Below are 25150 nucleotides of genomic sequence, written 5' to 3'. Positions count from 1 at the left end.
TGGTGAGCCGTTGGTATTACAAGTTATTACCACCAGATGTGTAAGCTGGTGCCATCTGGTGGTGGCCGTTGGTATTACAAGTTAAGCATTACAAGTTAAACAGCAATTCTAATGTAATTTTTCACAATTTTCACTGCCATCTTCTTCCCTCTAATTATAACCCCCAAACATTATATATATTTTTTATCCTAACACCCTAGAGAATAAAATGGCGATCGTTGCAATACTTTCTGTCACGCCGTATTACACTTTTTTTAATTAAAAAATAAGACAACAGTAAAGTTATCCCCATTTTTTTATATTATGAAAGATAATGTTACGCCGAGTAAATTGATACCCAACATGTCATGCTTCAAAATTACGTCCGCTCGTGGAATGGCGACAAACTTTTACCCTTTAAAATCTCCATAGGCGATGTTTAAAAAATTCTACAGGTTGCATGTTTTGACTTACAGAGGAGGTCTAGGGCTAGAATTATTGCTCTCGCTCTACCAATCGCGGCGATACCTCACATGTGTGGTTTGAACACCGTTTACATATGCGGTCGCTGCTCACGTATGTGTTCGCTTCTGCGCGCAAGCTCGTCGGGACAGGGCGCGTTTTCTGGCTCCTAACTTTTTTAGCTGGCTCCTAGATTCCAAGCAAATTTCTCAACCCCTGCCCTACTCTATCCAAAATGAAAAACACAAAAAGTTTTGCCTTCAGATACATTTTATTTGGCAGTTCAAAACCAGCCGAAAAGCATATTATATGCCATGGAAATAAGTCAATTAAACATTCCTGGCTTTTAAAAAATGTATATTTATGCTCCTACATAAATCATTATACAGGACTAATGATAAGGATCATTCCCATTACATGCAAAGCAGAGAGTGAAATGTGTGAAAAGAAAAAAAAAAGTGTTTCAAAGACAGGAAACAAGTGTAGTAATTATATTTAATTGCCATCACCTCCATGAAGTGATAGGATCAGGAACAAATGTCTGAGAATAAAACAGACGATGAAAAGGGGGGGGGAGTCACGGAAGTGTTATAAGTGTCAAGATCACAGGTCACAGAAGTACAGCTGTAATACTGTAAGTCACAAAACTCTGACTCTGTATAGAAATAAAATAGATATTCCCTTAGGCCCCTTTCACACGTGCGGACCATATGTCCGCTGAAAAAGGGACATACATTGGTCCCAATGAGATAAACATCCGCTGACACCCGTAATCGTCCGCCTCCGCAAACATCCGACTTTGCAGACAGAAGAAAACCCTATTTTTTCTTCCGTCTGCAGAGCGGATCGGATGAACACGGACATACGGTCTGTGTTCATCCGATCCCCCCATAGGGGAGAGCGGAGAAAAGACAGGGCGGTCCCTGCACAGTGTGCGGGGACCGCCCTGTCAGCCGCCGGCTCAGCGGGGATCTACGGAGCGATCCCCGCTGAGCTTACGGAGCACACGGAGGCGGATCATTACTGATCCACCCCGTGTGAAAGGGGCCTTACTCAGTAGCGGCTGGTGCCCCAAATATTTTGGGGGGTGCAAACAAACTGAAAAATTCTGAAAAAAAAATAAATAAATTGCAGCCTCACTGTGCCATGAATTGCAGCCACTGTGCCCATCAATTGCTGCCACTGTGCCATCAAGCTCCGCCACTGTGCCCATCAAACGCTGCCACTGTGTCCATCAAATGCTGTCACTGTGCCATATCAAATGCTGCCACTGTGCCCATCAAATGCTGCCACTGTGCCCATCAAATGCTGCCACTGTGCCATCAAATGCTGCCACTGTGCCATCAAATGCTCCCACTGTGCCATCAAATGCTCCCACTGTCCCATCAAATGCTCCCACTGTGTCATCAAATGCTCCCACGCTCCCACTGTGCCATCAAATGCTCCCACTGTGCCATCAAATGCTCCCACTGTGCCATCAAATGCTCCCACTGTGCCATCAAATGCTGCCACTGTGCCCATCAAATGCTGCCACTGTGCCCATCAAATGCTGCCACTGTGTCATCAAATGCTCCCACTGTGCCCATCAAATGCTGCCACTGTGCCCATCAAATGCTGCCACTGTGTCATCAAATGCTCCCACTGTGCCATCAAATGCTGCTTCTGTGCCATATCAAATGCTTCCACTGTGACATATGAAATGCTCCCAATGTGCCCCTCCCCCCACCCCACCTGCCGGCTGCCCGGCACTTACCCTGTCTCGGTGGGGCAGCGGGTGATGGGTACAGGCGCCGAGCAGTGTCCGGTGTCCTCCATGCTCCTCGATGTCTTCTCCCGTCCTCTCTTCCCCTCCTCTGCTATGCTTGGACGCTTGATAGGTGTCCAATCACAGTGCCTGTCGTTTCAGCCAATCAGGTGACGGGTAACAGACCCAAGCACCTGATTGGCGGAGAGGCGGTTCAGTGTTAAGAAAATTAATAGTGCAGTTTCATCAGTGCCCATCAGTGCAGTCTCATTAGTGCAGTCTCATTAATGTGTAGCCTCATAAGTGCAGCCTCATCAGTGCGGCCTCATCCGTGCAGTCTCATCAGTGCCGCCTGATTAGTGCAGTCTCACCAGTCAGTGTGGCCTCGTCAGTGCAGTCTACCAGTGCCCAGGTCAGGGTTTCTCTACTACTCTGGGCTAGTGAGGGAAAGGGCCTACCTGGTCCTGGCCAGCCAAGTTCTGCTCACCTTCCGCTGGATCACCAGGGCTGCCAGCTCCCACTCTGACATCAGCTGCCTCTCCACGTGTGATCCTCACTCAATGGGCTGGCGTGATAACTCTCAGCTAGCCACGCCCCCACTCGCTAGTATTTACCAATCGGAGGAGTTTTAGTAAATCAAGCCCAATGTCTGATTTTTGTTTAATTAGTACGTATTTTTTTTACAAAAAAAAAAAAATCGTAAGGGCAAGACTACATATTACATCACTTTTGAAGTTGTTTTCTGTCATATGAGAAATTTGGTATGTTAAAGCGGAGGTTCACCCTAATAACATGTATAACTGACCAACTTCCTTATATTCGTAACAAGTACAGTCCGCAATTTTTATTTTATTTTTATGCTTTACATACCTTGTTATCCATCTTTTCAATCTACTTCTCCCCGCAGGAGTAGGCGTTTCTATGTGTAGGGGGATTGTCATCTGGGAGGTCGCCCAGATGACTGACGTCTGTTCCCCCTGGCGGATAAGGCCCCGCCCCCTGTATTGCGTAGGCGTGCACGAGTTGCGGGGTTTTCCCGAAAGAAGCCGAACATGCAGAGATGTGAATCGGCTCTATACGGCGCCTGCGCTCTGCATGTTCGGCTTCTTTCAGAAACCCCGTAACTCGTGCGCGCCTACGCAATACGGGGGGCGGGGCCTTATCCGCCGAGAGGAAGAAGAGAGAAAAGATTGGGAGAAGTAGATTGAAAAGATGGATTACAAGGTACGTAAGGCATAAAAAAAAAAAAAATTGCGGACTGTACTTGTTACGAATATAAGGAAGTTGGTCAGATATACATGTTATTAGGGTGAACCTCCGCTTTAAGTAACCTCTTCACTTTCGATATGAGACTAGCAGCATCTAAAAACGGATGCAAATTTGTCATATGTACCCGATCTAAGACTGGGATGCCATTAAAGTTTATGGGGCAGATCCACAAAAGAATTACGCCGGCGTATCTATTGATACGCCGCGTAATTTTAAAGTTCCCACGTCGTATCTTTGTTTTGTATCTACAAAACAAGATACGACTGCATCTGGGATCGATTCGACAGGCGTACGTCTTAGTACGCCGTCGGATCTTAGGTGCATTTTTCCGCCGGCCGCTAGGTGGCGTTTCCGTGAAATTCCGCGTTGAGTATGCAAATTAGCTAGTTACGGCGATTCACGAACGTACGTCAGGCCTGCGCATTTTTTTACATCGTTTGCGTTCGGCTTTTTCCCTGCTATTATGAGGCGTACTCAATGTTAAGTATGGACGTCGGGCCAGCGTGGAATTTTTCGTTGTGTACGTCGTTTGCGTAAAACGTTCGTGAAAGGGGCTTTGCGTAAATTACGTTCACGTCCTCTAGGCATTGAGCGGGCGTAATTTCATTTGAAAATTCGACGTGATACTGAGCATGCGCGCGCATGCGCCGTACGAAAAAAGCGTCATTTACGCGGGTTTAGTTTACATAAAACACGCCCCCCCTGTTCATCATTTGAATTCCGCGCCCTTGCGCCGGGAAATTTAAGCTAAGCCGCCGTAACTTTAGAGGCAAGTGCTTTGTGAATACAGAGAGTCCCAGAGCCGAGAGTGTAACGTTAGGAGGAGGAACGGCATGACAGGGGGGGACCGCTCCTGGGATGGTGATAATTTGGTCGGAGATGGTGGGGAGGACAAATTGGCGGTGGGCTTGGTCTGTAGATAAAGTGAACAAGGCCCGTGTCAAAGTGAACAAGGAAGTGGGGCGGTTTGTGGTCAGGAATGGGGGTTTGGTGGTGAGGCACAGGGAGCTAGAAGTGGATACTTGGCGGTATCTGAGGAGTGATGGGGTCCACCTCAATGCAATAGGCATTGATTTGTGGGCCTTGGGTTTGCAGGAGGGAGTACAGAGGGCCCTTAGGGTGTGGAGGTGCGCGCAAGGGTAAGGTTTTGCCCTTGCGTGCGGTGGCGGTGTTTGGGGTTTCTGGAGAGGGAAAAGGCAGGAAGTTTGATTTCAAACGGTTGTACCCATAGGTATATGGGGGATACGGTTACCTTTCGGTCAACGTGGTTGACCAGGAAGGAGTTAATGTGTAGGTCACTGTGGACAGGTGTACTGCCTCAGAGTCTGGGGTTTGCGACTGAGGCCGAAGTTAAAAACAGTTATTGTCCCAGTGGTCAGTTGGAGTTGTGGTCTTTAGACCACCAGGTGGTTTAAAGCTGTGTAAAACGTTATTTATTGAAAATGGTTATTTATGTTAATTTTAGTTTTGTTAAATAAAATAGGCCGTAAGGCCAACTTTACTCCACACTTTACTCCACACCGGTGTCAGTCGTTAATTTTGGTAAAGGGGGAAAAGGGTAGCAGTCATAAAAGGGGTGGTTTATAATGCAAAGTCGGTCCTTAACATGTCAAGCACTTGCCTCTCAAAGTAGCGGCGGTGCAGCGTGACTACGATACGCTATGCCACGCCTGCCTAAAATGACGACGCACTACGTGGATCTGGCCCAATGTGTATAAAGGCAGGTGTCCCAATACTTTTGACAATATAGTGTAGTTTTTTCCTTCAAACAGAACTGACCAGTTGAGATCTGATTGCCTGCTATGGAGTAACACAGACAGTGCTCAGTACAGACTGTTTGATGAACGAGGCGCGGTGCGTACAGCAGCATTTAATGGGATGATCTTTTTACGATAAGAAAGTGTTTTCCATTGTTGCACCTGAAGCCATTCTGCTACAACCACAAGGCAATTAATTTAGGCTGCCAGACAGAGGCAAGACATAATGCTTTTTCAAATATCAAGTCCAATTTCATTAAGACTTGAATGATTTTCCTGCTCTCTTTTCATGTAGATACCTCTGCAGTCAATTAGCATTGTCACTTTTAATCTCCACAACTCTGAAGCTGGTTATTTTCTATTACAGTCTTATTAAGCGAGATCTTTATGGCGAGAGAAGGAAGGGAGGAAATGGTTATTATCAAACTGACATTTGTGAGAAGGTTACAAGTGACTGGCTTCTCCGCTATTAACAGAAAAATGCAGTTAAGATACTTTGCAGTAAATGTTTAAGGGTCATTTTTGGAAATCGTACTGCGGGAACATTTACATTGCGTTTACAAGAGGGCTAAAGTGTCTCGGTCTGGCCACACCCACAATTTTATTAGACTACTTCTTTCAGTAGCGTTAGTATTTAGTCGTGGGTGTGATCAAACATTAGGCCACACCCACATGGTTAGGATCTATACCAGGGATATGCAATTAGCGGACCTCCAGTTGTTGCAAAACTACAAGTCCCATCATGCCTCTGCCTCTGGGTGTCATGCTTGTGGCTGTCAGTCTTGCTATGCCTCATGGGACTTGTAGTTCTGCAACAGCTGGAGGTCTGCTAATTGCATATCGCTGATCTATACCAACCCTTGGTGCTAATAACCACTTGAGCCCCGGAGGATTTGGCTGCCAAATGACCGGGCCACTTTTTGCGATTCGGCGCTGCGTCGCTTTTACTGACAACTGCGCGATCGTGCGACGTTGCTCCCAAACAAAATTGACGTCCTTTTTTCCCCACAAATAGAGTTTTCTTTTGGTGGTATTTGATCACCTCTGTGGTTTTTATTTTTTTCGCTATAAACAAAAAAAAGAAATATTTGTTTAAGCCGGGTACACACTACAGTTTGGATATTGGATGTGACTTTATGTTGCTTATCTTTGTTATTGGATAATTTCTAATTAAAAAAAAAAGCTCTGTTTGCAAAAAAAAAACATGAGGGGCGGACAGAGGGAAACCCCAAATTACATAAGTAAACAAGTTATAGTGGCCTAAAACCACCACCACTAGATGTTGGCATACAACATAAAAATAAGCTGATAAAGTTCAATACAAATAAAAAAAAATAGTATAACATAAAACAAAAGTAGAAATGTAATCCATGGCAACTAATCAGATTGCTTGTTTCATCTGTTTTTATTGAAGGTGGTAGGCAGGGCCGTCTTTTCTTGGTCCCTCCCAAATCCACTTATCAACTATTTTCGGAGAGTGCGGGTACAAAGGGCAGCTGCTTTGGGCTCCACAACAATGACTGGCCTGAGGCAGCTGCACTTTTGCCCCACGTTAAAGAAGGTCCTGGTGGTAGGATAAAGTCTGCTTTGGGTTATAGCTCCATATACTGTACATCAAAGTTGTAATGATCAGGGTTGCCAACCGCCAGTATATTTACTGACAGTTTGTAAAATTCTATTATTTTTTTACAACTGCCAGTAAATATCTGGGGCTGATAATTTCATGCTGTGTTGACATTTAAGGTGTAAATCAAGCAAATGACTTTGGTATAGGTATTTTCAGTGTTTCCATATCATGTTTATACTGTTCAAATATTCACTGTGTTAGTTTTCAATAGGAGTTCTGTAATTTCTCAGGTTGGCAGTGTAGCGCCCCCTTTACTTTCAGTAAGGGCACTACGCTAAAGTTAGTGGGGGAATGAGAGAGGTAAGTTGCTCTCATTCCTGATTGTGTTAAATTTGGCTGTCGCCAAATCTGTATTGTTCTGTGGGTCAGACTGCGTTCTAGGGATGCGGTACCATCCCTGGGCGGCAGGTGGCACCAGAGAGGTCCAGGCGGAGCCGCTTCTTCTCAGCAGCCAATTGGAGGAGTTTTCCCTCGCGGGGCATGCTGGGGAGGAGTATTTCTGTGGCGGAGGCCGTTGTTCTTGGTTCTTCGCGGGTTCCAGGTGCGGCACCCACCTTTAGGGTATGCGCACATCGCGGGCCCCACCACTATGGCCTTCCTGGCCTGGGGTCGTGGAGTTCCTGACTATGGGCCCTCCTGGCCTGGAGCAAGTGATGCCACAAAGGGGCCCCAGTGACTGACTGGGTCCCCCATCTACCGAGGAGATCCCAGGCTGTATGCCGTTCGGTGGGCGATCGGCATGAGGAGAACCCGGAGGCAGGTTGTCCAAAAGGGCTTGAACGAACCATCGGGGATCTGGTGACCGGGACATTGACAGGTACACTTCCACTGTCAACTGGTGACCCTAGCGCAAATTTACTGGGAGGATAAGCCCAACTACTTAGCTCATCCAAGTTCTAGGCCTGTGGCAGAGGCCCCATCAGAGCCAGGTCTGTGGCAGAGACCTGCTCCTCCCAGCAACCTTAAAGTGACACTTCGGCTGCCAGGCCTGTGGCAGGGGTCTGTCCGAGGTAGGCATGTGCAAACGAATACGTTTTCCGTCAATTTTCGTTATTTTAGTTGATTCGTTAACATACGAATGAACGAACGGTTTAGCGCAATTAATAACGAATAACGATATTTTCAAAATAACGAATATGAAAAACAACGAAGATACGAAAGATGAAAGAAACGAAAACATAGAAACAACGAAAATACCGAACCCCCAAAAAAAAATAATTACGAAAAACAAAATGAACGAAAATGCAAACTTACTAATATTCGAAGACCGAAAAGAAAACAACCGAAATGCAGAACAAAGAATAAAAAACTAAAATCAAAACTAACGAAAAATAAATTACGAATCTTCGGAAAACGGAAATGAAAACAACGAAAATACGAAATAATGTAAATTAGCTTTCGTTAGTACTGAAATATTTCTGGACATTGACCAATAGCCACTGAGCGCTGTCCCTTTCCTCTGAAGAGGTTTGTTCCTTCCCCCAATGAGCTTCTTTCTCATTACCTCCTGGCTCCTTGTGTCCTTTTCTGTGTTAGACTGCAGTGCATCTAATTTCTAGATTTGTATTTGTAATATCTGACATATTTTAGTTTTCTTCTACGTCAGACTTCATTCTAGACAGGATGTGTGTGCTAACTAAGACAGTCAAGTCAATCACAGTAAAGTACGAATTACAAAATTACGACGAGTAGTGTGTCGAATAAACGTAAAATGTATTCTAACAGAATTACGAATGCAATAAAATCTACAAAAGTAAGTTTTTACAATCAAAGGAAATTAGACACGAAAATACGAATGATCATAAAGCAACGAAAATATATTTTTTACGAAAATACGAACGCGGCATGATGGAAAATATAATGTAAATACGAATAGCAAAACAACGAAAATTAAACTAACGTAAAAACGAAGGAATGAATAAAATCATTTTAAAAATACGAACGCGGCAGAATACAAAATATAACGAAAATACTAATCTCGATTCAACGAAAAATAAACTAACAGAAAAAAACGGAAACGGAAAAAAAAGTGTTCCGAAAATACTAAAGAGTACGAATACGATATCTAACGTCTTACGAAATTACGACTCGTTATGAATCACGATAAACGAACAGAAACGAAACAGAAATAAACGAAAAATGTTGCTGTGCACATGTCTAGTCCGAGGGCACTTCACCCACTCTGGCTGGAGTGGCGACGAACGGTACTACTATTGCTGAAAGCAGGATTGCTTTCTTCTTCATCCAAGCCTGATACCGCAAAGTTCTTCACTTCATCAACCTTTTCTGTCTACCTCCAGTTGATGTTGGTCGTGTTGGGCCAATAAATAAAGCATTCAGAAAACATTATTTACGGATTGGACATTCGCTTATTGCTCTACCCCTAGACAACACATAGAGGTAACTTAATACACCGATCCCAAAACAATCAGCGGCTCCTCCGGGGGTAGCGCTACAGCAGTAAAAAAATCTGCTCCGCCAATAAATTTTCCATGTTTGTCAGTAAAAAATGCTGCGGGAGGTTGGCAACCCTGCTAATGATGTCTTATTCGTCATAGTAACCAAATAAATTCCAAATGTCATTCTAGAAAAGGCAAATGAATCTGATTGGTGGCAATGGGTAATACAGACATTTTACATTTCAGACATTTTTAGGAGTGAGGATGAATGAGAGGAGACCTTGATCTTGCATGCTAGGGGGGGGGATTGGCTGTGCTGATACAGAAAGTCGTATCAGGAGGAAGAATTCTCTGTTCTTTTTCATCCCGCTAAGGATTAGCGCCTCTCCCCCGCCGTCACCGTGTAATACCGAGTCCTCCCATCATGTCCCTGGACACGTTTTTCCCTTCGCTTTTCCTGAAATGTTAAAATTAAACCAGCTGCAGCTGCTCTGTCAGAGACTCGCTGCGCGCTGCAGCTATTGAAGCAATTAAAAAAAAAATTGCACAGAAGGTAATTAAAAGCCTTACTGGTTCTTGCTATTAAACTGACATTTTAGATGTCTCTGGATGCTTTATTGTGCCAATATCCTATTCCCCTCGTCTCTGGGAGCAGCACAACTGACAATCCGTCATTCCCCAAAATTATCTCCAGGTAATGTTTTCTACCAAAGAATAAGAGGTATTTAGTCAGCAACACTCCGCAGGAAATCTGCAGAAAGAAGAAGAGTTTTACAAAAAGTAGAACATCACATAAAAACCCATTTATGGAGGGACCGGTCTTCCTTCCTGTCCAAATCATCCTATCTATCGTTCTTCTGGGACTGTTCCTCTTCTGGGTAATATTTCAAGGCAGATGTAAAAGACACAAATTAAAGCCTCAGTTTAGTTAAATATGGAGAAAAAAAATCAGCACAAGGGACAGTACTGACATTCAATGACAAGAGTCCCTTGTGCTGATGCTGATGTCTTAGTTGAAATCCCCCAGTCCTCTGCCCTACCACATCCCCACAGCAGTAATCTTCAGCACAGCCGAGGTTAAAGAGGAACTGCAGTCTGCTCACATAATTTGTAATACAAATATCTTTGCCATTCTAAAGCTTCCCTCCAAACACTTTGCATATTATTTTATATACTGTATACTGTGATCCTGTACTTGCCAAATATGCTGCAGAAATCTCTCTACACTGAGTCTGGCTGCAGCCATTTTAACTGTGGGCAGCTGAAGCTGCTTCCTGTTCACTTCCTGGATTTACACAGACACACAGAGGCACACCTCCAGCTCTGCAGCTGTCATTGGCCCTCTTATGACTCACCCCCCCTCTCTTCCTGGCAAACTCTCATGAGAGAGAGCTGTGCATGATGTCATAAGCCTAGGCTTTTTACCAGACAGGAAATCAAGAAACAGGAAGTGTATAAGGTATTGACTGGCAGAAAAAATAATGTTTTACTATCCAAAGTTAAAACAACAAGGGCAGAAGATTTAATAGACGGAAAGTTGAAAAAATGACTGAAGTTCCGCTTTAACCACTTGCCGACCGACTCACTATACGTCGACAAAGTGGCACGTTCCCACAAAACAACGTATGGGATTGTTGTCCCCTTAAGAGTCGCTATAGGCACACCACGGCAGGGGACCCGATGCGCCACCTGCGATCGCAGGCACGTGAGCCAGAACAGGGATTTGTGTGTGTAAACACACAAATCCCTGTTCTGTCAGTGAAGAGAAGACAGATCATTTGTTCCTAGTAAGTTGAAACAGCGATACGTCTCCTCCCCCAATCAGTCCCCTTCCCCCACAGTAAGAAACACTAACTAGGGAACACATTTAACCCCTTGATCGCCCCCTAGTCTTAACTAATTTACACAGTAATCAGTGCAATTTTATAGCTCTGATCGCTGTATAAATGTCAATGTCCGATCTGTCTATTATTTAATTTAATGCATTCATATATTTATTATCTAAATGAATAATTGCAGATGAATTTAATGTAATGAATTCAGGATTAAAACTAAATTTTAATCCTCAGATACATTTTCAGATTTTATATGTACTGTATATATATATATATATATATATATATATATATATATATATATATATATATATACAGTTATATATATACACATGTGTAGCACTACCCTCGAAGGAGCTGCTGGTTTGATTTGGCTGGCATGTTACCTCTTTCTTCCTGCCGTCTAGGGTACTGGATGTCTTTTCTGTGCTTTATTACCCAACGGGGTAAAATGGTAAAGATAGTAATAGGAGAAGGGATAGAAGAAATGGAAGATGGTGGATTCAGGGTTAACTGGTTACTAGAAGCAGTCCTGCTTCCAATGACAACTTTATTTGCCATTCTAGCCAGAGTGGGTGTTGTGCACCTGGATAGGCCTCTCTCACCAGCCTAGCAGCCAGGGTGTCACTCGGAGCTTTAGCAAAGTCCCTGCCATGGACCTTCCCAAAGAATGGAGATATTCTTGGTCTGAAATCCTTCTCAAACTGGATTTAACACCCGGATCTCCTTCAAGCAGCTTTAGTGATTCCAGGACTGATAGGCGACCATCATTCAGCCTCTCAGAACGATGTGTTCTTTGATGAAGCAACAGGCCTCTCCTGAGATACCAGCCGCATGCTCAGTATTCTGGACAGGTTCCTCATCAGTCGGCTTCCTCCCTCGGGACGGACAGCCCAGGACCACTTGTAAATTGCAGACTCGGTCTACCCACCGGGCATACAAGTAGATTAGTTGCTCTGGACCAACGTGGTTCCAGAGCCAGGAACACTCTAACACACACCCCGGCCAGGAGGGCCACATACGGGGTGGTGAGACGTCTGCCCAGGTGGATGGCGGCGGGAACGATGACTTAAACCAGGGATATGCAATTAGCGGACCTCCAGCTGTTGCAGAACTACAAGTCCCATGAGGCATAGCAAGACTGACAGCCACAAGCATGACACCCAGAGGCAGAGGCATGATGGAACTTGTAGTTTTGCAACAGCTGGAGGTCCGCTAATTGCATATCCCTGACCTAAACCAATGGCGTCTGCCCCCTAAATATTCCTCCCCAGCATTGACAGCGAGGCGATCAACCCTCCTGATTGACTGCCGAGGAGAAGCATCCACACGACCCTGAACTAACTGCTGCCACCTGTCGTCTGGGGGTGTGAGGTTCCCCAGACAACAAGCATGGGCACACAGTACAGCCAGAGCTGGAGCAGAGGCCATTAAATTTAACCAAATAAACATTCACATATTTATTATTTCATTTAATTAATTCATATATTAGTTGCATTATAAATTCAATTGAATTTTGCGTCACTGGTCACGTGACTTCCTCAGGGATCTTGAGGAAGTCGTGGGAAAATAAAAATTGCGCTTATTCAGTGGATATCAAGCAAGCAACTAAAAGTGTTATACTACACAAATGCAAGAAAAGGAAAAACAAGCTGCGCTGGTAGGGTTAAATACATATATACATGACAAATATGTAGCTCTGCCAAACAGGTGAATACCAAAAGTGAATGTATATAAACCATAAAAATAAATATAATATATAATCGGACACTCTTGATATTTTAAACGAAGAATGTGAATATCAAAATGAACGTGATAAACCAATAAAAAGTCCGTAAGGGTGAAATATCATAGGTGAATACATCCCATGTAGTCCAAAGAAATAATTGAAACTTCAATCTCCAAGTGATGAGGAAAATAACAGTAACCCGGAATGTGATGATAGGGAAACACCTCCACCTTAATGATATACTGCCTCTTACCAGCTGGTATTGATCTCTTGTTACAGGAGATCAGAAAAAGCATGTAAGCTGGTTAGATGTCCAACGTGAACGGCATCAATGTGATACAGCCTCAATCAATATGTAATGCAGGATGCGCCATGAAAGAGAAAGGAGCTCGCATAGCATAAAATTCAACGTAAATTTATTCAAAGATAAAAAAAATGCGCACTTACAACATGTCAAATGCAATGTGCATGTAAAAGATCGAGCCGGGCCGGCTCTTCGATCCGCCTGCCCGTGTCTTCCGGGTACAGCTAAGCGCGGTGACGTCAGAATGTCGCTTGCCCAACGTTTCGTCACAAAAATGGACGTGGTCACGGGATACTCTTGAGGAAGTCACATGACCAGTGATGCAACGTGTCAGGAGGAGCCTTGTGACGTCAGTTCCAGTGGTGTTTTACGGGAAGTATGGTAAGGAGGCGAGTGTGTCACTACTCCCATTGCTTTTTATTGCGATTTTTACCCTTACTTGATGTAAGCAGTTTCTTTTACTAAATACATTTATTTTTCATTTGGCAATATTGCACTTTGGCTGTTCTTTGTTTCCTTTGAGTGCCATTTATACAAGAAGTGCCATTCCTTGGAGCGAGCTGTTTCCTCTATATATGGAATTACCCAAGATGTTTTGATGCCAAGTTTTGGACGTAGTTCTTCGTCTTCTCCTGGGACCTGGATGCCTTTACAGATCCATCAGCAGGATTCCTTATCTGATGAGCCTTGTTTGACCCTTGAGTCATTTTTGGAGGTGAGCGGCCAATTCATAAATTTAACAGTCGATGTTTGGATTGATGTTTTGTCAGTTTTTTCTTCTATCAAGTTATCTCTATGAGATTTTTACCTTTTAGGCCCTGTACACACGAGGGGATCTCCGCTGGAAACGGTCCGCCGGTGACGTGTCGCTCCGTCGCCACGATGATGACGCGGCGACGTGCGCGACGCTGGAAGGTAAGTACTTCCACGCATGCGTCGAATCATTACGACGCATGCGAGGGAGGGGATCGGAAGGATTGATCCGGTGAGTCTGTACAGACCACCGGATCAATCCGCTGGACCCGATTCAAGCGGTTAAATTTCTTAGCATGCTAAGAAATTTATATCCGCTTGAAATCGATCTGCCCGAGAAATCTCCGCCGATAAATATCCGCTAGGCCGTACAGGCGACCGGATTTGTCCGCTGGAACGGATCCGCGGATCAATCCCAGCGGATAGATCCGGTCGTGTGTACGGGGCCTAATATGAACTGACTCCTACCGTTGGGCTTTTATTTACATTTATTTATTTGTATGTTTGGATACTCATCATATTCATCCTTTGAGTATATTACTTTATGTCACATTATTGAATAAGCGCACCATTCTTATCTTTTTCTTTTACATTTATTACATTTATTACGCAGTGTTTTTTGAGTACACTACTAAATGGTTGCAGCTCATTCACCGTCACTATACATGTACTATATATTTTTTTTCTGAGTTTATTTTCACTGGAGGCTGATGGTTTATATTTGCTTAAAAATTAGAACATAGTAGCGTGCAAGTTTTTTCCCTTATAACATATATATATAGATTTATACCATATACAGTAAAACCTTGGATTGCGAGCATAATTAGTTTCAGAAACATGCTTCTAATCCAAAGCACTTGTATATCAAAGCAAATTCCCCCATAAGAAATAAAGGAAACTCAAATGATTTGTTCCCCAACCATTTATTCATATGAACTTCAGTTTATAGCGCAGGAACAAAAATTGGACTCTGAAAAAATTGTAGCCTTTATTATAAAAAAGGACAGCACTACAAGTCACAGCAACATAAAATAAAACCAGACGACTGACGCGTTTCGCACTGAAACTAGTGCTTAGTCATAGCTCAGTTTATAGCTCATAGAAAAAGATTAGAGCAATGTGACCAGCCTGTGTAACCATAAAATGTCCATCCACAAGAGGATAAAAAGCCAATTCCGGCAGGAGCTACAGAGTATAATAGAGAAGAGAGGCGCCTCTAAGTGTAGCTGTCACGATTAGGCATCAGGCTCAAAGGCCAATAGCTATAGCAGTGGCAGGACAGGTATACAGGCAGTCACTTCTGGCAGATAATACAGGCTCCCCTGAGGTGCGGAGTCTAAGTACTAGCTGGTTTTCCCCAGAGCTCCTGATGGTGGAGATGGATTTAGCTGCAAGCTAGTACCAGCTTGCGGTCCTCAAGTTTGACCCACCAGGATGTGAGCAAGCCGGGGTACAGTAGCGGATGAGCAGACAAGGATGAAACAGCAGCATGGTCAGTAAACAAGCCAAGGGATCAATCACAAGTGGCTGCAGGATGGGATCAGGCAGAAGAGTAGTCAAAGAACAGGCCGAGGGTCAAACACGGGTGGTTACAGATTGGGATCAGGCAGAAGAGTAGTCCAGGAACAGGCTGAGGGTCAAACACGGGTGGTTGCAGGTACAAATAGCAGCAGAGCAGACAAATCGCAAGGCACTGGCTGGGAAGGCACAGTAACCTGGCAATGGGGAAGTGCTGAGACAAGGAGCTGTCTAGCATCCCAGATAGCTCAGTGGGAAGCGTTAATGCCAGACACAGAAGAGGTCCCAGGTTCAAGCCCAGGTCCTGACAGTAGCAATAATTTGCTAAATGCTGTCTCTTCATTACAAATGTAACCATATTGCTACACTTAGTGCCGGTGACTTGTCCTTAAGGTTCCCCTAACGGGGAAGTTCCTTCAAGGACTGCGCAGGCGCAAACTTGCCGACGGAAATCTCTGAACCTCGCCCGGCATCCAGGCTCATTCTTTAACATCCTCGTGAATTGGAGGATGTTAAAAAAAGAGCCAGGAGGCCGAGCGAGCGGAGCGAGCCATCCGAGTGCAGCGAGGACGTGAGGCCGACTGGCCACTTACCTCGAAATCCACGTCGCCCTGGATGCCGGCCAAGGTTCGGAGATTTCCGTCGGCAAGTTTGCGCCTGCGCAGTCCTTGAAGGAACTTTCCCGTTAGCCGGAACCATCTCGGCACATCATATTGCGCCTGCGCAGGAACTTCCACGATAGCTGGAACCAGCTCGACAGATCACCGGTTCACACTACAGCACCTTGGGATCCGACCTGTGTCGCCCCCAAGTCACGCGACATAAGAAATTCCATTAAAGTGAATGAGAGCTGTCTTAATGCACACTACTGAAGTCGCTCCGACTTCAGAAAAGGTTCCTGTACTACTTCAAGGCGACTTGTAGGCAACTTGTATCCATTGATTTCAGTGGAAATTGCCTCCAAAGTCGGATCACCGTCTTAACTGAAGCAACTTTACAGGAAAAGAAAATCGTTTTTTCAAACCCCTCCCTCCCACAGAGCTGATTATTCTGTGATTGGCCACAACCAAAGTCGCCTGTCCTGGAGGCAACTTTAAGTCGCATTGTAAGTTGCTCCAAGTCGCGCTGTAAGTTGGGTTACTCCTGTGTTAACTGGCACTTATGCCGCGAACACACGATCATTTTTCGGCATGAAAAAAAAACGATGTTTTTCGGCATGTAGAAAAAACTACGTTGCCCACACACCATTGTTTTTAAAAAATGCTCTAGCAAAGCGCGGTGACGTACAACACGTACGACGGCACTCTAAAGGGGAAGTTCCATGCGGATGACGCCACCCTTGGGGCTGCTTTAGCTGATTCTGTGTTAGTAAAAGACGATTCGTGCTTTTCTGTCTGTTACAGCGTGATGAATGTGCTTACTTTCGTAGTTTTATCAGAACGAGCGCTCCCGTCTCATACCTTGCTTCTGAGCATGCGCAGGTTTTTAACGCCGTTTTAGCCCACACAAGATAATTTTTTACAACCCGAAAAACGACATTGTTTAAAACGTCGTTAAAAAATGCAGCATGTTCGTTGCAGAACCTGAAAAATGATGTGAAGCCCACACATCATCATTTTAAATTACATTTTTTAAAAACTACATTTTTTTCATGCCGAAAAATGATTGCGTGTACGCGGCATTAGAGGCGTCTTTCTTCTCTTGTTGTGACATGACGCTACTCTTATATCAAGACATCGCTTGTATATCAAGTCAAAATCTATAAACACAATTTAGCTTGTCTTGCAAAACGCTCTCAAACCAAGGTTTTACTGTATATGACACAAGAAATAGTCAACTAGTGCCCTGTTTTTTCACGGGTGATGTAATCAATAGCAAACTGATCGGTCCTGTGTAGCGCTAATGAAAACTGAGGTTTGATCGTTTGTTTGGCGTTGTTATTCAGTTTCGCCTACAGGAACCTGGTGAATGTTTTCAATACTCCCTTGGGAAGATTCGATAAATACAGTCTTCACCAATAAAAAAACGGCAACAACAGCGGGCTAAATGTATTTATTGGGGATGCATTAACATATTTAGCGGCCCATCCATCTCATAACTGATACAGTCTCCAGTGAAATATTATCTTCTTCCTCTATAGGGCTGATTTATCACATGCAGAGTCATTTTCGACACCCTAATGAATCAGCCCTATGAAATAACATACCCTGTTGAGATATCTCACCTAAGATCATATCACATGTTTGATTAATACTTTATTTGTGTTTCCAGAGGAAAAGGGTTTTGGCTGTGGAAGATGGAAGCAGAGATTTCCCCCCCGCACCTCACACCGCCAGCTCGCCAGACGGAATAGATGACTCTGCCCTGGTCTCTGTGGGATATCTCAAAGAATACACTTTGATATCCTTTACCATATATATACACAAGATTCCCATCTTAAAGGAGGAATAATGTATTCTATGGGCTCCTGATGAATATATTCTGCCTATGTTTCCATTTTGAGACTTTTGAATAACTAAAACTACATTGAGATGTCTTTGTTAATATTTATTTACACCCCCCTGCCAATTCAAATTTTTCTGTTTTGATATTTTTCATTTGTCATACATTTATATCGCATTGACAAATTCCCCAATGCTTTACAGAGGTCATTGAACCATTCAGTGTCTGTGTGTCTTATTTATAAGGTCAATCTACCCAAAGTTTTCATTTTTGAAAGGCGCTGCAGAGTTTAAGTGGTAATAATAAACCCAAAGCCAAAAACATAACATAGTGCAGCTTACCAGTCATTTGGATGTGATGGCTGCATTACTTTTCTTTTTTAGGCCTTTCCCCTCTGTTTGCACCTGTGATCTGGCCAATAACACACCCCCTGTATTAGAGCACCCCCCCCCCACACACACACACTCACACACACTCTGAAAGAAGGACTTGCTGTGTACATACAACTGCTTTTAAGGGGTTGTAAAGGCAGGAGGTTTTTTATCTTAATGCATTCTATGCATTAAGATAAAAAAAACTTTTGTGTGTAGCAGCCTCCCTAATTACTTACCTGAGCACCTTCTCCCTCCAGCGATGTCCACGATCCCCTCAGCCATTCAGTACACTCCTCCTGATTGGCTGAGACAGAGCAGCGGCGCTATTGGCTCCCGTGGCTGTCAATCAAAGTCAGTCAGCCAATCAGGGGGAAAGGGGGTGGGGCCAGGTCAGGGAGCTTTGACTCCTCTTTGGGTGACCCCTCTAGTGGTTATCTGGTCAGGTAATACAATATGCATCACAGAGTCCATTCCATGTGAAAGGGCTCTTATACTTACCTGAGCCCCATCTTGATTCAGCGTTGTGCCAGAGAGCAGAAGCTCTCTCCACTCACTCCCTCCTCATAGGCTCAGAGACAGCAACAGGAACGGGTGCAACCCCCCCAAAGCTAGTCACCAAAAAAAGAAAGGCCCAAAAAAAAGGGTTCTCTAAGTGTACTGTGTACAGGCGCTGGACACAGATGTCTATGGGCAACGTGACGTCTATGCAATCATGTGATTGCAAGTGAGATGCTTAATTTGCCTGCTTTTGTGAGTACTTGTGGCTGAGCTATACACCCTGATCTGTGAGGCTGAGCTATACACCCTGATCTGTGAGGCTGAGCTGTATACCCTGATCTGTGAGGCTCAGCTATATACCCTGATCTGTAATGCTGAGCTATATACCCTGATCTGTGAGGCTGAGCTATATACCCTGATCTGTGAGGCTGAGCTATATACCCTGATATGTGAGGCTAAGCTGTATACCCTGATCTGTGAGGCTGAGATATACACAATGATCTGTGAGGCTGAGCTGTATACCCTGATCTGTGAGGCTGAGCTATATACCCTGATCTGTAATGCTGAGCTATACACCCTTATCTGTGAGGCTGAGCTGTATACCCAGATCTGTGAGGCTGAGATATACACTGATCTGTGAGGCTGAGCTGTATACACTGATCTGTGAGGCTGAGCTATACACCCTGATCTGTGAGGCTGAGCTATACACCCTGATCTGTGAGGCTGAGCTATATACCCTGATCTGCAATGCTGAGCTATATACCATGATTTGTAATGCTAAGCTATATACCCTGATCTGTGAGGCTGAGCTATATACCCTGATCTGTAATGCTGAGCTATATACCCTGATCTGTAATGCTAAGCTATATACCCTGATCTGTGAGGCTGAGCTATATACCCTGATCTGTGAGGCTGAGCTATATACCCTGATCTGTGAGGCTGAGCTATATACCCTGATCTGTGAGGCTAAGCTATACACCCTGATCTGTGAGGCTGAGATATACACCCTGATCTGTAAGCTAAAGTATATGCCCTGATCTGTGAGGCTGAGCTATATACCCTGATCTGAACTAATATATAACTAGTGACATAAATACATCAATTACTGTTATGGTCTCATGACAATTGATTGAATTATTAATATAGTTGTGACCCATGAGTGTGATTCAAAAAAAGTCCCTAAATAATACAGTCCATAAATTATAAATATTTGTGAACGCCAAATAACAAACAACAGTGCTCAGTGCAAAAAGTCCATAAGCTGATAATTATCGTGTCCAAAAACATAATGAATCCTCCACCAATCAGCAGAAATTACTTCTTACTAAGGATGAGCTCTGGCGTGTTCACATGCTACACGTGCAGAGCCCGCCAGGAAGTGTGCACGGCGCTGCGCTAATCACAGCCAGGGAGACATTGTCCTGATGCTCGGCTGAAGAGATCGGGAAATGTATCCCTGGCTGTGATTAGCGCAGCGCCGTGCACACTTCCTGGCGGGCTCTGCGCGTGTAGCATGTGAACACGCCAGAGCTCATCCTTACTTCTTACCAGCTTGCCATGATCCCCTATGACAGAGGATCACTATGTGCATGTAATTAAGATTCTCACTCCAGAAAACAGCTCAAACAAATCCGATCCTTTAGCAGTAACTCTCATCCAATGCGGACATGAATCATCAGCAGATATACCCGATATGTAAAAGATAATGATTGCACCACATTAAGTGCATTAAACGAATAAAAATATTTATTAAGAAGGTTGGTAATAAACTTACAATGTTGCAGGAAAAATAGGCCTTAAAGTCTGGTGTGCCGGCCGGTACACAAAACACAGACACCCGTCCTACTGGGGAATCGTATGGATCTCGAGGTGACGTCAGTACGCCACTCCATATGATTCCCCAGTAGGACGGGTGTCTGTGTTTTGTGTACTGGCCGGCACACCATTTGTGTGTTCATTATTTGTCTTTCACTAATATTAATCATTTATGGACTGTATTATTAGGGACTTTTTTGAATCACACTCATGGGTCACAACTATATTAATAATTCAATCAATTGTCATGAGACTATTGTAATAACGGCAATTGATGTATTTATGTCACTAGTTATATATTAGTTCATTACTAGCCTGTTTTGGGGTATATTTATAATTTTTGGTGATTTCATTTTTCAAATTATTATTTATACCACATGGGGGTCAGCGCGATTTATTTTTCTTTCCATGCTTTTTTCTGTACCAATTGTTTACATGCTAATCGCAGCTCCCATTTGAATAAGCTGCGACTTGGTTTTTGCAGCAGTTCCTTTTTTCTAGTACTTTTAGCGCAGTTTTCCTATTTTTCCATATACCCTGATCTGTAATGCTGAGCTATATACCCTGATCTGTAATGCTGAGCTATATACCCTGATCTGTAATGCTGACCTATATACCCTGATCTGTAATGCTGAGCTATATACCCTGATCTGTAATGCTGAGCTATATACCCTGATCTGTGAGACTGAGCTATATTCCCTGATCTGCGAAGCTGAGCTATATACCCTGATCTGTGAGGCTGAGCTATATACCCTGATCTGTGAGGCTGAGCTATATACCCTAACCCTGGTCTGTGAGGCTGAGCTATGTACCATGATCTGTGAGGCTGAGCTATATACCCTGGTCTGTGAGGCTGAGCTATGTACCATGATCTGTGAGGCTGAGCTATATACCCTGGTCTGTGAGGCTGAGCTATGTACCCTGATCTGTGAGACTGAGCTATATACCCTGGTCTGTGAGGCTGAGCTATATACCCTGATCTGTGAGGCTGAGCTATATACCCTGGTCTGTGAGGCTGAGCTATGTACCATGATCTGTGAGGCTGAGCTATATACCCTGGTCTGTGAGGCTGAGCTATGTACCCTGATCTGTGAGACTGAGCTATATACCCAGGTCTGTGAGGCTGAGCTATATACCCTGATCTGTGAGGCTGAGCTATGTACCCTTATCTGTGAGACTGAGCTATATACCCTGGTCTGTGAGACTGATCTGTATACTTCTGTTCTGTAATTCTTGGGCTGTATACTCTGGCATGTAATGCTGAGCTGTATACTCCTGACACCACGGTGGAAGAAAGTGGAATACAGGAGACGGTGTGGGTGGATTCTATAAGGGGTTGTGCTTATGAGTAGTTGGAGGGGTCAAAAAGGAAGGGCAAGGTCTGGTGCCCCACCATCTTAAACTGCCACTGGAGGCTGCTCTGTGAAAAACAATTGCACAGAGTAGGTAAGAAAAATGTGGGGTTATATTCATTTTACCTGTCCTGCGCGCCCGCAATGTCGTCACCCGAAGCTGATCTACCGCTCGGCTCTCAGATGCTGCAGCCGCCATCTTTGGTAAAGGAATAAGGAAGTGACGCCTTGCAGCTTCACTGCCTGGTTCCCTACTGCGCAAATGCGATCATAATGGTCCCTGCTGACTTCTGGGACCTGTGTGTTTCCCAGAAGACAGCAAGGGGGTGCCGGACGTGGAGTAGATACCCGCAGATAATGCGGCTATCTATGCCCGGAAGTGGGTGCAAATACCTGTCTTAGACAGGTATCTGCTTCCCTCTCCCCTGAAAGGTGCCAAATGTGACACCGGAGGTGGGGGAGGAATACGGACAGCGAAGGTTCCATTTTTGTCTGGACCTCCGCTTTAACAGTGATGGAAAGTTATTTTTCGAAAATCACAATTCTAAAGGAGCAACGCAGAAGTTCTAAATACAAGAACAATACTAAGAATTAATACAGATATATCTGTCAGCGTAAGCTTGCTTTGTTACAGAATTATAATAATCATATTTGCAACTCATTATGTTTTTGGTAAATACTTTCTATCATTGTTTAACACAGTTGGTCTGGTAAAGTTTTTCCACGTAAGCCCTAATAACAATTCCAAGGTACACCTTTATTTCTATATAAAATGATATTATTAAGATTACAGTTTCTACATTTTTATCTTTCTATATGCAAGGACACAACTACCATGGGGCTCAAACCACAGAAATACAGAAAAGGAGCGCCAGACCAAAATCGGATAAAAGAGTCCAAGATCATTTTAATTAAAAAAGTTATATCAAAACATAGAGGGCCAGATTCACAAAGAGATACGACGGTGTATCTACAGATACACCATCGTATCTCTGACTTACACTGGTCCTATCTATGCGCCTGATTCATAGAATCAGTTACGCATAGATAGGGCTAGATCCGACAGTGTTACACTGTGTTACACTGTCGGATCTTTTTTTAAATTTAAAAATGGCGCCGGGGGCGTTCCCGCTGATTTACGATAAATAATATGTAAATCAGCGAGATACGCAAATTCACGAACGTACGCGGACCCGCTGCAGTCTTCTTACAACGTTTCCGTAGCGGCGTACCCGTCGTATACTTACCCCTTCTTTTATCAGGCGCAGCCAATGTTAAGTATAGCCGGCGTTCCCGCGTCGAATTTGAATTTTTTAACGTCGATTGCGTAAGTCGTTCTCGAATATGGACGGACGTCGTTTACGTAAGCGTCGAAACCACTGACGTCCTAGCGACGTCAGTGGGAGCAATGCACGCCGGGAAATTTCGCGGACGGCGCCTGCGCATTTAAATCGGCACGGGAACGCGCCTGATTTAAATAGTACACTCCCCTAGCCACGGAATTTGAATTCCGCCGGGGGATTTAGGATCCGCCGTCGCAAGTTTGGAGGTAAGTGGTTTGTGAATTAGCCACTTGCCTCCTAAACTTGCGGGAGCAGATCTTAATTCACGTAGATCGAGCGGTTCTATAGATCCGCTGCGCTACGTGAATCTGGCCCTAAATGCGTTGTGGCGGCAACACTACTCCCCCTTCATCAGGGCTACAAGGATAAGCAAAAAACAAAGATAATGGGCTAGATTCAGAAAGAATTTACGACTGTGTATCTATTGATATACGCCGCGTAAATTCAAATCTGCGCCGGCGTATCTTCTTTCTGTATTCAGAAAGCAAGATACGCCGAAATTTGCCTAAGATCCGACTGGCGTAAGCCTCTTACACCGTCGTATCTTAGTTGCATATTTACGCTGGCCGCTAGGTGGCGCTTCCGTAGATTACACAAGGAATATGCAAATTAGGTAGATACGCCGATTCACAAACGTACGTACGCCCGGCGCATTTTTTTACGTCGTTTACGTTAGGCTTTTTCCGGCGTAAGGTTACTCCTGCTATATGAGGCGTACGCAATGTTAAGTATGGGCGTCGTTCCCGCGTTGAATTTTGAAATTTTGACGTCATTTGCGTAAGTCGTTCGCGAATAGGGCTGTACGTAAATTACGTTCATGTCTAAAGCATTGACGATTTGCGCGTAATTTCAAGCATGCACACTGGGATTCTTTCACGAGCGGCGCATGCGCCGTTCGTAAAAAACGTCTAATACGTGGGGTCATGTTTTATTTACATAAAACACGCCCACCTCTTCAGAATTTGAATTTGGCGCGCTTACGCCGGCAGATTTACGCTACACCGCTGCAACTTACAGAGCAAGTGCTTTGTGAATACTGCACTTGCCTCTCTAAATTGCGGCGGCGTAGCGTAAATACCATAAGCTACGCCCGCACAACATTACGCAGGGCTATCTGAATCTAGCTCAAAATGTGCAAAAACATACTGAAAAATAGACATGTGAACTGCCGAAAAATTTGTTTGTTTTCTTTCCATTCATTTTTTTTTTCAGTTTTTGGGGCATTCGTTATGATCGCAATTTGTAGATTCGTAAATTCGAAAATCTGAAAATAAGAAAGAAAATCAGAAAATTCTAAAGAATAAATAACTAACTAATAATAACTAACTATTCAATTTATCCGAAGTTACGAATTATCTGAAATAAGGAATCTAAACAAATGAAACCTTAACGAATTAATATTAAATAATAATAATACATTTTTTTATTATTGTTATTTAATATTATTAATTTGTTACGTTCCATTCATTTAGATACGGCATTTGTTATTTCGGATAATTTGTAACTTCGGATAAATTTGTATTCACTAGCAACCAAATTTGAAAGGAAATTCCAATACCTATAATTTAATAGTTAGTAAGTTATTATTAGTTCGTTTTTATTTCAGATTTTCCAATTTTCAGGTTTTTGGATTATAAAATAAAAAAGGTACGAATTTAAAAATTCTCAAAATTAGGAATTTTCAAATATTCTAATTTACAAATATTCAGAAAAAAACTGTTTTTCGTTAATTCTGATATTTTCGAATTAATGAATTTGTTGACATTTGTTAAAAAACGATTTCGGTCTGAAAAATCTGACTGCTAAAATAGAAATGATTGGCTATTAGAGCAAGTACTGAAAGTAGGACTGAAGAGTCGTACACGCTATAAGAAAATTGGGCGAACACTCGGGAGCCAATGCGTGTGCCTAGTGGCCGCGTTGTCCACTTTGCAAAGAACAGGACAGATT

Source organism: Rana temporaria, chromosome 6 (genome assembly GCF_905171775.1).
Source record: "Rana temporaria chromosome 6, aRanTem1.1, whole genome shotgun sequence".
Lineage (NCBI taxonomy): Eukaryota > Metazoa > Chordata > Amphibia > Anura > Ranidae > Rana > Rana temporaria.
Note: the sequence above shows the minus strand (reverse complement) of the source record.